This window comes from Asterias amurensis, chromosome 2 (assembly GCF_032118995.1).
Source record: "Asterias amurensis chromosome 2, ASM3211899v1".
Taxonomy (NCBI): domain Eukaryota; kingdom Metazoa; phylum Echinodermata; class Asteroidea; order Forcipulatida; family Asteriidae; genus Asterias; species Asterias amurensis.
Genome location: NC_092649.1, coordinates 22,328,927 through 22,343,761, shown reverse-complemented (window position 1 = coordinate 22,343,761; position 14,835 = coordinate 22,328,927). Strand labels below are relative to the sequence as shown.

The 14,835-nt window shown below is 35.2% G+C and overlaps 1 long non-coding RNA gene across 4 annotated transcripts in view; it reads left to right on the top strand.

Annotated features, from left to right (window-relative positions):
- The first annotated feature begins 12,606 nt into the window (after nucleotides 1–12,606).
- The window catches only part of LOC139934041 (uncharacterized), an 11,338-nt gene continuing 9,109 nt past the window's right edge, over nucleotides 12,607–14,835 (top strand). The window contains exons 1-2 of one of the 4 annotated variants that reach the window (XR_011785682.1): nucleotides 12,607–12,912; nucleotides 13,726–13,866. This is a non-coding gene — a long non-coding RNA (uncharacterized lncRNA). Of the gene's footprint in view, nucleotides 12,913–12,989; nucleotides 13,302–13,725; nucleotides 13,883–14,835 lie in introns of those variants that run through there. The other 3 variants (XR_011785679.1, XR_011785680.1, XR_011785681.1) reach the window with 3 other exon arrangements.

Sequence of the window (14,835 nt, the reverse complement as noted above, 5' to 3'; positions counted from 1 at the left end):
TTTATTTAATGTGTGTTTAGTACCATTAAGGATCTATTAAGATTCCTTTAACTGTTATTTGTGGGGTGGGAGATGACAACCTTTACGTGGTCCACCCTGTTGTTAACTAATTGTCATCAAACAATAGAGCTGTATAAATACTTGTTTCTATAGCTCTTTGCACCAAACCAATGTTTTAATTATATTGTTCATGAAATTGTCTTTAGTGGTCATTTAATGTGTGTTTAGTACCATTAAGGATCTATTAAGATTCCTTTAACTGTTATTTGTGGGGTAGGAGATGACAACCTTCACGTGGTCCACCCTGTTGTTAACTAATTGTCATCAAACAATAGACCTATATAAACTTGTTTGTATAGCTCTATGCACCAAACCAATGTTTTAATTACCAGGTCATGACATTGTCTTTAGTGTTTATTTATAGGGTGTTTAGTACCATTAAGGATCTATTAAGATTCCTTTAACTGTTATTTGTGGGGTGGGAGATGACAACCTTCACGTGGTCCACCCTGTTGTTAACTAATTGTCATCAAACAATAGAGCTATAATTTATATACTTTTTTGTATAGCTCTATGCACCAAACCAATGTTTTAATTATATTGGTCATGACATTGTCTTTAGTGTTTATTTAATGTGTGTTTAGTACCATTAAGGATCTTTTAAGATTCCTTTAACTGTTATTTGTGGGGTGGGAGATGACAGCCTTCACGTGGTCCACCCTGTTGTTAACTAATTGTCATCAAACAATAGAGCTATATAAATACTTGTTTCTATAGCTCTTTGCACCAAACCAATGTTTTAATTATATTTGTCATGAAATTGTCTTTAGTGTTTATTTAATGTGTGTTTAGTAACATTAAGGATCTCGTAAGATTCCTTTAACTGTTATTTGTGGGGAGGGAGATGACAACCTTCACGTGGTCCACCCTGTTGTTAACTAATTGTCATCAAACAATAGACCTATATATACTTGTTTGTATAGCTCTACGCACCAAACCAATGTTTTAATTACCAGGTCATGACATTGTCTTTAGTGTTTATTTATAGGGTGTTTAGTACCATTAAGGATCTATTAAGATTCCTTTAACTGTTATTTGTGGGGTGGGAGATGACAACCTTCACGTGGTCCACCCTGTTGTTAACTATTTGTCATCAAACAATAGAGCTATATATACTTGTTTGTATAGCTCTATGCACCAAACCAATGTTTTAATTATATTGGTCATGAAATTGTCTTTAGTGTTAATTTAATGTGTGTTTAGTACCATTAAGGATCTATTAAGATTCCTTTAAGTGTTATTTGTGGGGTGGGAGATGACAGCCTTCACGTGGTCCACCCTGTTGTTAACTAATTGTCATCAAACAATAGAGCTATATAAATACTTGTTTCTATAGCTCTTTGCACCAAACCAATGTTTTAATTATATTTGTCATGAAATTGTCTTTAGTGTTTATTTAATGTGTGTTTAGTACCATTAAGGATCTCGTAAGATTCCTTTAACTGTTATTTGTGGGGTGGGAGATGACAACCTTCACGTGGTCCACCCTGTTGTTAACTAATTGTCATCAAACAATAGAGCTATATAAAAACTTGTTTCTATAGCTCTTTGCACCAAACCAATGTTTTAATTATATTGGTCATGAAATTGTCTTTAGTGTTTATTTAATGTGTGTTTAGTACCATTAAGGATCTATTAAGATTCCTTTAACTGTTATTTGTGGGGTGGGAGATGACAACCTTCACGTGGTCCACTCTGTTGTTAACTAATTATCATCAAACAATAGAGCTATATATACTTGTTTGTATAGCTCTATGCACCAAACCAATGTTTTAATTATATTGGTCATGACATTGTCTTTAGTGTTTATTTAATGTGTGCTACGTACCATTAAGGATCTTTTAAGATTCCTTTAACTGTTATTTGTGGGGTGGGAGATGACAACCTTCACGTGGTCCACCCTGTTGTTAACTAATTGTCATCAAACAATAGAGCTATATAAACATTGGTTTGTATAGCTCTATGCACCAAACCAATGTTTTAATTATATTGGTCATGACGTTGTCTTTAGTGTTTATTTAATGTGTGTTACGTACCATTAAGGATCTTTTAATATTCCTTTAACTGTTATTTGTGGGGTGGGCGATGACAACCTTCACGTGGTCCACCCTGTTGTTAACTAATTGTCATCAAACAATAGAGCTATAATTTATATACTTTTTTGTATAGCTCTCTGCACCAAACCAATGTTTTAATTATATTGGTCATGACATTGTCTTTAGTGTTTATTTAATGTGTGTTTAGTACCATTAAGGATCTCTTAAGATTCCTTTAACTGTTATTTGTGGGGTGGGAGATGACAACCTTCACGTGGTCCACCCTGTTGTTAACTAATTGTCATCAAACAATAGAGCTATATAAATACTTGTTTCTATAGCTCTTTGCACCAAACCAATGTTTTAATTATATTGGTCATGAAGTTATCTTTAGTGTTTATTTAATGTGTGTTTAGTACCATTAAGGATCTATTAAGATTCCTTTAACTGTTATTTGTGGGGTGGGAGATGACAACCTTCACGTGGTCCACCCTGTTGTTAACTAATTGTCATCAAACAATAGAGCTGTATAAATACTTGTTTCTATAGCTCTTTGCACCAAACCAATGTTTTAATTATATTGTTCATGAAATTGTCTTTAGTGTTCATTTAATGTGTGTTTAGTACCATTAAGGATCTATTAAGATTCCTTTAACTGTTATTTGTGGGGTGGGAGATGACAACCTTCACGTGGTCCACTCAGTTGTTAACTAATTGTCATCAAACAATAGAGCTATATATACTTGTTTGTATAGCTCTAAGCACCAAACCAATGTTTTAATTATATTGGTCATGACATTGTCTTTAGTGTTTATTTAATGTGTGTTTAGTACCATTAAGGATCTCGTAAGATTCCTTTAACTGTTATTTGTGGGGTGGGAGATGACAACCTTCACGTGGTCCTCCCTGTTGTTAACTAATTGTCGTCGAACAATAGAGCTATATATACTTGTTTGTATAGCTCTATGCACCAAACCAATGTTTTAATTATATTGGTCATGAAATTGTCTTTAGTGTTAATTTAATGTGTGTTTAGTACCATTAAGGATCTATTAAGATTCCTTTAAGTGTTATTTGTGGGGTGGGAGATGACAGCCTTCACGTGGTCCACCCTGTTGTTAACTAATTGTCATCAAACAATAGAGCTATATAAATACTTGTTTCTATAGCTCTTTGCACCAAACCAATGTTTTAATTATATTTGTCATGAAATTGTCTTTAGTGTTTATTTAATGTGTGTTTAGTACCATTAAGGATCTCGTAAGATTCCTTTAACTGTTATTTGTGGGGTGGGAGATGACAACCTTCACGTGGTCCACCCTGTTGTTAACTAATTGTCATCAAACAATAGAGCTATATAAAAACTTGTTTCTATAGCTCTTTGCACCAAACCAATGTTTTAATTATATTGGTCATGAAATTGTCTTTAGTGTTTATTTAATGTGTGTTTAGTACCATTAAGGATCTATTAAGATTCCTTTAACTGTTATTTGTGGGGTGGGAGATGACAACCTTCACGTGGTCCACTCTGTTGTTAACTAATTATCATCAAACAATAGAGCTATATATACTTGTTTGTATAGCTCTATGCACCAAACCAATGTTTTAATTATATTGGTCATGACATTGTCTTTAGTGTTTATTTAATGTGTGCTACGTACCATTAAGGATCTTTTAAGATTCCTTTAACTGTTATTTGTGGGGTGGGAGATGACAACCTTCACGTGGTCCACCCTGTTGTTAACTAATTGTCATCAAACAATAGAGCTATATAAACATTGGTTTGTATAGCTCTATGCACCAAACCAATGTTTTAATTATATTGGTCATGACGTTGTCTTTAGTGTTTATTTAATGTGTGTTACGTACCATTAAGGATCTTTTAATATTCCTTTAACTGTTATTTGTGGGGTGGGCGATGACAACCTTCACGTGGTCCACCCTGTTGTTAACTAATTGTCATCAAACAATAGAGCTATAATTTATATACTTTTTTGTATAGCTCTCTGCACCAAACCAATGTTTTAATTATATTGGTCATGACATTGTCTTTAGTGTTTATTTAATGTGTGTTTAGTACCATTAAGGATCTCTTAAGATTCCTTTAACTGTTATTTGTGGGGTGGGAGATGACAACCTTCACGTGGTCCACCCTGTTGTTAACTAATTGTCATCAAACAATAGAGCTATATAAATACTTGTTTCTATAGCTCTTTGCACCAAACCAATGTTTTAATTATATTGGTCATGAAATTATCTTTAGTGTTTATTTAATGTGTGTTTAGTACCATTAAGGATCTATTAAGATTCCTTTAACTGTTATTTGTGGGGTGGGAGATGACAACCTTCACGTGGTCCACCCTGTTGTTAACTAATTGTCATCAAACAATAGAGCTGTATAAATACTTGTTTCTATAGCTCTTTGCACCAAACCAATGTTTTAATTATATTGTTCATGAAATTGTCTTTAGTGTTCATTTAATGTGTGTTTAGTACCATTAAGGATCTATTAAGATTCCTTTAACTGTTATTTGTGGGGTGGGAGATGACAACCTTCACGTGGTCCACTCAGTTGTTAACTAATTGTCATCAAACAATAGAGCTATATATACTTGTTTGTATAGCTCTAAGCACCAAACCAATGTTTTAATTATATTGGTCATGACATTGTCTTTAGTGTTTATTTAATGTGTGTTTAGTACCATTAAGGATCTCGTAAGATTCCTTTAACTGTTATTTGTGGGGTGGGAGATGACAACCTTCACGTGGTCCTCCCTGTTGTTAACTAATTGTCGTCGAACAATAGAGCTATATATACTTGTTTGTATAGCTCTATGCACCAAACCAATGTTTTAATTATATTGGTCATGACATTGTCTTTAGTGTTTATTTAATGTGTGTTTAGTACCATCAAGGATCTATTAAGATTCCTTTAACCGTTATTTGTGGGGTGGGAGATGACAACCTTCACGTGGTCCACCCTGTTGTTAACTAATTGTCATCAAACAATAGAGCTATATAAATACTTGTTTCTATAGCTCTTTGCACCAAACCAATGTTTTAATTATATTGGTCATGAAATTATCTTTAGTGTTTATTTAATGTGTGTTTAGTACCATTAAGGATCTATTAAGATTCCTTTAACTGTTATTTGTGGGGTGGGAGATGACAACCTTCACGTGGTCCACCCTGTTGTTAACTAATTGTCATCAAACAATAGAGCTGTATAAATACTTGTTTCTATAGCTCTTTGCACCAAACCAATGTTTTAATTATATTGTTCATGAAATTGTCTTTAGTGGTCATTTAATGTGTGTTTAGTACCATTAAGGATCTATTAAGATTCCTTTAACTGTTATTTGTGGGGTAGGAGATGACAACCTTCACGTGGTCCACCCTGTTGTTAACTAATTGTCATCAAACAATAGACCTATATAAACTTGTTTGTATAGCTCTATGCACCAAACCAATGTTTTAATTACCAGGTCATGACATTGTCTTTAGTGTTTATTTATAGGGTGTTTAGTACCATTAAGGATCTATTAAGATTCCTTTAACTGTTATTTGTGGGGTGGGAGATGACAACCTTCACGTGGTCCACCCTGTTGTTAACTAATTGTCATCAAACAATAGAGCTATAATTTATATACTTTTTTGTATAGCTCTATGCACCAAACCAATGTTTTAATTATATTGGTCATGACATTGTCTTTAGTGTTTATTTAATGTGTGTTTAGTACCATTAAGGATCTCTTAAGATTCCTTTAACTGTTATTTGTGGGGTGGGAGATGACAGCCTTCACGTGGTCCACCCTGTTGTTAACTAATTGTCATCAAACAATAGAGCTATATAAATACTTGTTTCTATAGCTCTTTGCACCAAACCAATGTTTTAATTATATTTGTCATGAAATTGTCTTTAGTGTTTATTTAATGTGTGTTTAGTAACATTAAGGATCTCGTAAGATTCCTTTAACTGTTATTTGTGGGGAGGGAGATGATAACCTTCACGTGGTCCACCCTGTTGTTAACTAATTGTCATCAAACAATAGAGCTATATAAAAACTTGTTTCTATAGCTCTTTGCACCAAACCAATGTTTTAATTATATTGGTCATGAAATTGTCTTTAGTGTTTATTTAATGTGTGTTTAGTACCATTAAGGATCTATTAAGATTCCTTTAACTGTTATTTGTGGGGTGGGAGATGACAACCTTCACGTGGTCCACTCAGTTGTTAACTAATTGTCATCAAACAATAGAGCTATATATACTTTTTTGTATAGCTCTATGCACCAAACCAATGTTTTAATTATATTGGTCATGACATTGTCTTGAGTGTTTATTTAATGTGTGTTTAGTACCATTAAGGATCTCGTAAGATTCCTTTAACTGTTATTTGTGGGGTGGGAGATGACAACCTTCACGTGGTCCACCCTGTTGTTAACTAATTGTCGTCGAACAATAGAGCTATATATACTTGTTTGTATAGCTCTATGCACCAAACCAATGTTTTAATTATATTGGTCATGACATTGTCTTTAGTGTTTATTTAATGTGTGTTTAGTACCATCAAGGATCTATTAAGATTCCTTTAACCGTTATTTGTGGGGTGGGAGATGACAACCTTCACGTGGTCCACCCTGTTGGTAACTAATTGTCATCAAAAAATAGAGCTGTATAAATACTTGTTTCTATAGCTCTTTGCACCAAACCAATGTTTTAATTATATTGGTCATGAAATTGTCTTTAGTGTTTATTTAATGTGTGTTTAGTACCATTAAGGATCTATTAAGATTCCTTTAACTGTTATTTGTGGGGTGGGAGATGACAACCTTCACGTGGTCCACCCTGTTGTTAACTAATTGTCATCAAACAATAGGCCTATATATACTTGTCTGTATAGCTCTATGCACCAAACCAATGTTTTAATTACCAGGTCATGACATTGTCTTTAGTGTTTATTTATAGGGTGTTTAGTACCTTTAAGGATCTATTAAGATTCCTTTAACTGTTATTTGTGGGGTGGGAGATGACAACCTTCACGTGGTCCACCCTGTTGTTAACTAATTGTCATCAAACAATAGAGCTATATAAATACTTGTTTCTATAGCTCTTTGCACCAAACCAATGTTTTAATTATATTGGTCATGAAATTGTCTTTAGTGTTTATTTAATGTGTGTTTAGTACCATTAAGGATCTCGTAACATTCCTTTAACTGTTATTTGTGGGGTGGGAGATGACAACCTTCACGTGGTCCACCCTATTGTTAACTAATTGTCATCAAACAATAGACCTATATATACTTGTTTGTATAGCTCTATGCACCAAACCAATGTTTTAATTACCAGGTCATGACATTGTCTTTAGTGTTTATTTATATGGTGTTTAGTACCATTAAGGATCTATTAAGATTCCTTTAACTGTTATTTGTGGGGTGGGAGATGACAACCTTCACGTGGTCCACCCTGTTGTTAACTAATTGTCATCAAACAATAGAGCTATATAAATACTTGTTTCTATAGCTCTTTGCACCAAACCAATGTTTTAATTATATTGGTCATGAATTGTCTTTAGTGTTTATTTAATGTGTGTTTAGTACCATTAAGGATCTATTAAGATTTCTTTAACTGTTATTTACGGGGTGGGAGATGACAACCTTTACGTGGTCCACCCTGTTGTTAACTAATTGCCATCAAACAATACAGCTATATATACTTGTTTGTATAGCTCTATGCACCAAACCAATGTTTTAATTATATTGGTCATGAAAATGTCTTTAGTGTTAATTTAATGTGTGTTTAGTACCATTAAGGATCTATTAAGATTCCTTTAACCGTTATTTGTGGGGTGGGAGATGACAACCTTCACGTGGTCCACCCTGTTGTTAACTAATTGTCATCAAACAATAGAGCTATATATACTTGTTTGTATAGCTCTATATGCACCAAACCAATGTTTTAATTATATTGGTCATGACATTGTCTTTAGTGTTAATTTAATGTGTGCTTAGTACCATTAAGGATCTTTTAAGATTCCTTTAACTGTTATTTGTGGGGTGGGAGATGACAACCTTCACGTGGTCCACCCTGTTGTTAACTAATTGTCATCAAACAATAGAGCTATAATTTATATACTTGTTTGTATAGCTCTATGCACCAAACCAATGTTTTAATTATATTGGTCATGACATTGTCTTTAGTGTTTATTTAATGTGTGTTTAGTACCATTAAGGATCTCGTAAGATTCCTTTAACTGTTATTTGTGGGGTGGGAGATGACAACCTTCACGTGGTCCACCCTGTTGTTAACTAATTGTCATCAAACAATAGAGCTATATATACTTGTTTGTATAGCTCTATGCACCAAACCAATGTTTTAATTATATTGGTCATGACATTGTCTTTAGTGTTTATTTAATGTGTGTTTAGTACCATCAAGGATCTATTAAGATTCCTTTAACCGTTATTTGTGGGGTGGGAGATGACAACCTTCACGTGGTCCACCCTGTTGTTAACTAATTGTCATCAAACAATGGAGCTATAATTTATATACTTGTTTGTATAGCTCTATGCACCAAACCGATGTTTTAATTATAGTGGTCATGAAATTGTCTTTAGTGTTTATTTAATGTGTGTTTAGTACCTATAAGGATCTATTAAGATTTCTTTAACTGTTATTTGTGGGGTGGGAGATGACAACCTTTACGTGGTCCACCCTGTTGTTAACTAATTGTCATCAAACAATAGAGCTATTTATACTTGTTTGTATAGCTCTATGCACCAAACCAATGTTTTAATTATATTGGTCATGAAATTGTCTTTAGTGTTTATTTAATGTGTGTTCAGTACCATTAAGGATCTATTAAGATTCCTTTAACTGTTATTTGTGGGGTGGGAGATGACAACCTTCACGTGGTCCACCCTGTTGTTAACTAATTGTCATCAAACAATAGAGCTATATATACTTGTTTGTATAGCTCTATGCACCAAACCAATGTTTTAATTATATTGGTCATGAAATTGTCTTTAGTGTTTATTTAATGTGTGTTTAGTACCATTAAGGATCTATTAAGATTTCTTTAACTGTTATTTGTGGGGTGGGAGATGACAACCTTCACGTGGTCCACCCTGTTGTTAACTAATTGTCAGCAAACAATACAGCTATATATACTTGTTTGTATAGCTCTTTGCACCAAACCAATGTTTTAATTACCAGGTCATGACATGGTCTTTAGTGCTATTTATATGGTGTTTAGGACCATTAAGGATCTATTAAGATTTCTTTAACATTTATTTGCGGGGTGGGAGATGACAACCTTCACGTGGTCCACCCTGTTGTTAACTATTTGTCATCCAACAAAAGAGCTATATAAATACTTGTTTGTATAGCTCTATGCACCAAACAATTTTTTTAACTACAAGGTCATGACATTGTCTTTAGTGTTATTTATTGAGTACTCATTAAGGATGTATTAAGATTCCCTTTAACTGTTATTTGTGGGGTGGGAGATGACAACCTTCACGTGGTCCACCCTGCTGTTAACTGATTGTCATCGAACAATAGAGCTATATAAAACTTGTTTGTATAGATCTATTCACCAAACATATTTTTTTACATATTTTTTATTACAAGGTCGTGACACTGTCTTTAGTGTTTATTTATAGCGTGTTAATGACAGTGGACACTATTGGTAATTGTCAAAAACTAGTCTTCACAGTTGGTGTATCTCATCATGTGCATAAAATTTGAGCTCAATCGGTCAGCGAAGTTGCGAGATATTAACGAAAGAATAAACACCCTGCTCGCACCATGGTCACACGAAGTTGTGTGCTTTCAGACGCTTGATTTCGAGACCTCAAATTCTACAGTTGAGGTCTCGAAATCAAATGTTTTGAAAATTATTTCAGAGGGAGCCGTTTCTCACAATGTTTTATACCATCAACCTCTCCCCATTGCTCAGTACCAAGTAAGGTTTTATGTTAATAATTATTTTGAGTAATTACCAGTAGTGTCCACTGCCTTGAACGATGTATTAAGGACACTTTTAACTGCCATTTGTGGGGTGGGAGATGAAAACCTTCACGTGGTCTACCCTGTTGTTAACTAGTAATTGCTATCAAACAATAGAGCTATATGCATGTTTATAGCTCTATGCATCAAACGTATGTACCCTTTTCATGGAATATGAAGTGCGCACTAACTTGGTTGGCAAAAAATTAGGGAACATCGATTGGGCTGTTTTATAAACGGGTAATGGTGACGCAGACGTGATTGTGCGTCTGCTTAGTGCACAACTCTATGGCGTTTGCCAACCAACATGGGCCGTGCGCATGCGAGAATTAATGTAATTAGCATGTTTCCTGAAAAGGTTCCATTTACCCCATCCTATATTCAATATTTTTTAGAAATAAAAAATGATACCCGTTTTCCATACCCGTATGTACCAATTATGAGTGAAATGTTTCTCAAATTAACGATGCAATGTACTAATCAAAGCTCATGTATACTTAATTTATTGCCATTAAATTTCAGAGTTAAATAACATGTTCCAAATAGGAGAAATAATCCGTATAAGAACACAGTATGAGAAGCATTACCCCCCCCCCCCCATTGCCAGCCCCAACCCCAACACCCAACCCATCCCCGTCCCCGTCCCAACCCCAACCCCAACCCCCAACCCCGGGTCGCAATTTTTTTTCCAAACTGCATTGCAATATGTTTTTCCCCTGCCGCTGTGTTGGTTCTTTCCGTCAGATTACGTCATAATGAAATTGGCCTGCTCTTTTACCAAATCATTGCAATGTCGTTTTGGGAAAAAAAGTTAGCCCCGGGCCACCGATCACAACGATGTAAACTTAAAATGTAATTGTTGCTGGTAACCAATTTTCTTTTAAAGCTATTCAGTGCTAAGCAAGTGTTTCTGTGCTTATACAGTCATAATGAAGTTAGGCCCTATACATCTAGCAGCAGGCAATACACTTCACTGCTCATGTGAAAAAATTGTGTATAATAACGACCAAATAAAAAGAAGGCTGGATTTCTTTTAAAATGTTATAGTAGGTGTCGCCTGCACATGTTGTGGGTGATGACCTTCAAGCAGTAGCCTACCCATGGCATCGTAAGAGTTGCCAAAAATTTGGAGACTGTTATTTGTAAATAGCGCCCTCTGTTGATGGATTGTTATAACCACAAAACACTTCCGAGTCTCAGCCATTTATAGCTCTATGATCTCAGCAGGTTTGTTTAAAAACATTTTCTGTATACCTTGGGCCATCCGAATACACGAGCAGGAGCTAGATAATTCACAATATTTGGTAAAGACACACGAAGGGTGGGCTATACATGACTAATACAACCAGTTTATGTTCTGCGTATGTAGGCTTAAACGACAGTGGACATTATTGGTAACTACTCAAAATAGATAGTTAGCATAAAACCTTTCTTGGTAACGAGTAATGGGTAGAGGTTTATTGTGAGAAACGGCTGCCTCTGAAGTAATGTAGTTTTCGAGAAGGAAGTAATTTTCCACGAATTTGATTTCGAGACCCCAGATTTAGGATTTGAGGTCTCGAAATCAAGCATCTGAAAGGGGGGGGGGGGGGTGCTATAGTTAAAAAAGACGTGTTTATATTTGCATAAAACGACAAAGATATCTGTCAAAGACAGTGGAACAACTAGACTGCAATTTGTTTATTCAAATAAGATCAATTAATCATAAAGTGTCAAATATGTTACAACCCCACAACGAAGTAAAGCTCATTTTTAGCTATAAAACCCAACAACTGTCATTTTTAAGACAGGATGGGTATCTAAAAGGAGTGCACTCATTTGGCTTGGGTGTATACAGGCAGATTTACCAAGTTGTCCCTCATTATCTCAATGCATCAGTGGCGTAACTACGCATTTTCATTTGGTGGGGCAAAGATTAATTTTTTTTTTTTTTTTTTTTTTTGGGGGGGGGGGGGGGGCAAAGAAGTGCAAGATTATTATTAAATAATGTCAACTGATATATAGTTGATACACAACAATGCAGTTCTAAAACAGTCGACATAGTCAGCAGGTAAGAAAAGATTGCGAAAACAATAAAATCTTATAGAGAACTTATATCATTTTGTATTATAAAGATAAAACTTTTGGACTGTATTTAAGGATTAAATTACCAACTGTGATCACCAAGTACCAATTTAGAGTTGTACACGGCATTCTCAAACAGGCTCTGTGGGTGTGTAAATACCCAAAACATAATAATATTAGACCAATTAAAAATAAAAAAATAGAAATGTTTAGCGTCCCCGCCTGCTTCCTTTTTACAGGACACCTTTTTGTTTTCTTTTTTTGGGAAAAAGGGTTATTTGAAATGATTTTAGCAGCAGAAAAAGCTTGCAGAGTGTAGTCTAGATTTCGAGCCGTCCACGTAACTAAATCATACCGTGGCGGGCGCGCTTTGGCGATTCAACCGCGCGTAGTACACTATCCAGAATCAAGCACCATCGTCTTGGGCCAAGACTAATAACCGCAGGATGGAACCATCTATTTTCTACTCTTTGGAATAAATTAATTGCTCCAATTTAGGCGGAAAAGTTTCCGTATGGCGCCACCACTTTTTCATTCGAAATAAAATAATATAGTATCTAATTTACCTGATTGACATATCCCTTTTTGTAAAAATGAGTGAAAAAGTGGTGGCGCCATACGGAAAGTTATCCCCGAAGTCCAAGGAGCTTACTTCGAACACTTACCACGGAAGCACCGGGACGGACGACATGACCGGGGCGGAGACACGATCATGACGGGGAGAGATGAGCCAAAAACACGGTATGCATTCAGCCACGCGCAGGGCCCCGGGGAGGCCGAGATCACAGCAGTTAAAACTAGTAAAAGTACAGTCGTACGACTCGTATCGTGTGAGTGTTTCAGCAAGGGCAAGTTGCGTACATTCAAGCAGACTTTCTTCCAAAGATCATGGTCCATGAAATTTTAGAGTGTGTCATATTTTGTCTTATGAGCGAAATGTCAAGAAGGAGGTTTCAACTTCAATCTAGAAAGAAATCTTCAAGTAGGCCTACTTATCCTACAGTTATTTTTTCCAATGAGCGATATGTATTTAAGCATGGAGTAAGCAAGAAATCTTCAATGTGTTGTTTTTGTCTTATGAGCGATTGTTTCAAGAAAGAAATGTTCAAGCAAGAAATTTTCAAATACAGGTATGTTGTCTATTGGGAGATTTGGCTTTGTCAAGATACCCAGGTGTTTAAGCAAGAAATCTTCATTGTTCAAATTGAATTGTGTTTTGTTGTCTTGCCCAAGCAAATGAAATGTAGTGAGCGACTTAAGAAACCAAGGTGAAAGTGTTCAACTAATTAGAAGTTCAATGTGCTAGGCCTGTATGTTAATTTTTTGTTTTTACCCACGCACCGATGTGTGTAAGCTCTGTATACTGAGTTTGTCAGTACTTTTTCCCGAGCCCCATGACAAAATATCAAAGGCATATTATTATTACTATTAACAGTATTTTTGACCACAAATCTGAAATTTTTTCCAAACTGACAGAAATTATTATTTTTTTTACCAAAAACTCAAACGTACAAAATTCTCAATAGATCTCATACGTTCTGTCATAACACGCAGGTCTTTGTGGCTTACAACTTCCTCTTATCAGCGAGTCAACCTTTAAGAGATGAGCACTCTCTCTGTTTCATTGGAAACATTTTCAATGTTGGAGAATTTCGTCAGGGAACTCTCAATAGCAGGCATTCTCGGCATTTTGTGGTAAAGGAGATTTTCGGTAAAATGTTTGTCCACCCTTTCACTCATCAAAACTGTTTCACAACAATAACATTTAGATGACTCGGGACAATGTGGGAACTGAAATGTGAAATTATATTGGCCAAGAAGTATTGTGTACTAGATACAAGGTTGAAATACTAGCCCCGTAAACTTAAGACTGTTACACTTGCAATTTAATTGTACCAACATTTAAGACAATCTGTATTAAATACACTGGACACTATAGGTAATTGTCAAAGACCAGTCTTCTCACTTGGTGTATCCAATTCTACCTCCATGGTGTATTTCAACATATGCACAAAATAACAAACCTGTAAAAATTTGAACTCAATTGGTCATCGAAATTGCCATATAATGAAAGAAAAAACACCCTTGTCACACGAAGTTGTGTGCTTTCATGTGCTTGATTTTGAGACCTCAAATTCTAAAGCTGATGTCTCGAAATCAAATTCGTGGAAAATAACTTCTTTCTCGAAAACCACTTAACTTCACATGAAGCCGTTTCTCACAATGATTTATTATATCAACCTCTCCCCATTACTTGTTATCAAGTAAGTTTTTATGCTAATCATTATTTTGAGTAATTACCAATAGTGTCCACCACCTTTAACGAAATCTTACACATTCAACTCACTTTTTAGATGTCGTACCTACTTCCTGATTGCATTATTTAAATGTACAGGGAATAATTCATCCTTTAAAAAACCTTTGGTGGGGAATTTGATCTTTCATACATAAATCATTGGTTTTTAAATAGGGGAATCACTGTGTGGTGAAGCGGTTTTCAACTGGTGGTTTAATCCCAACGAGGCCTGGCTCTTGATAATTTTACCAAGAGGAAGTCAAGGTAAATTATCAAGAACCAGGCCTCGGCGGGTTTAAACCACTAGGTGAAAACCGATTCAACACACTTTGATTCCCATTTCTGAATACTGTTTCGGTCAAAAACAT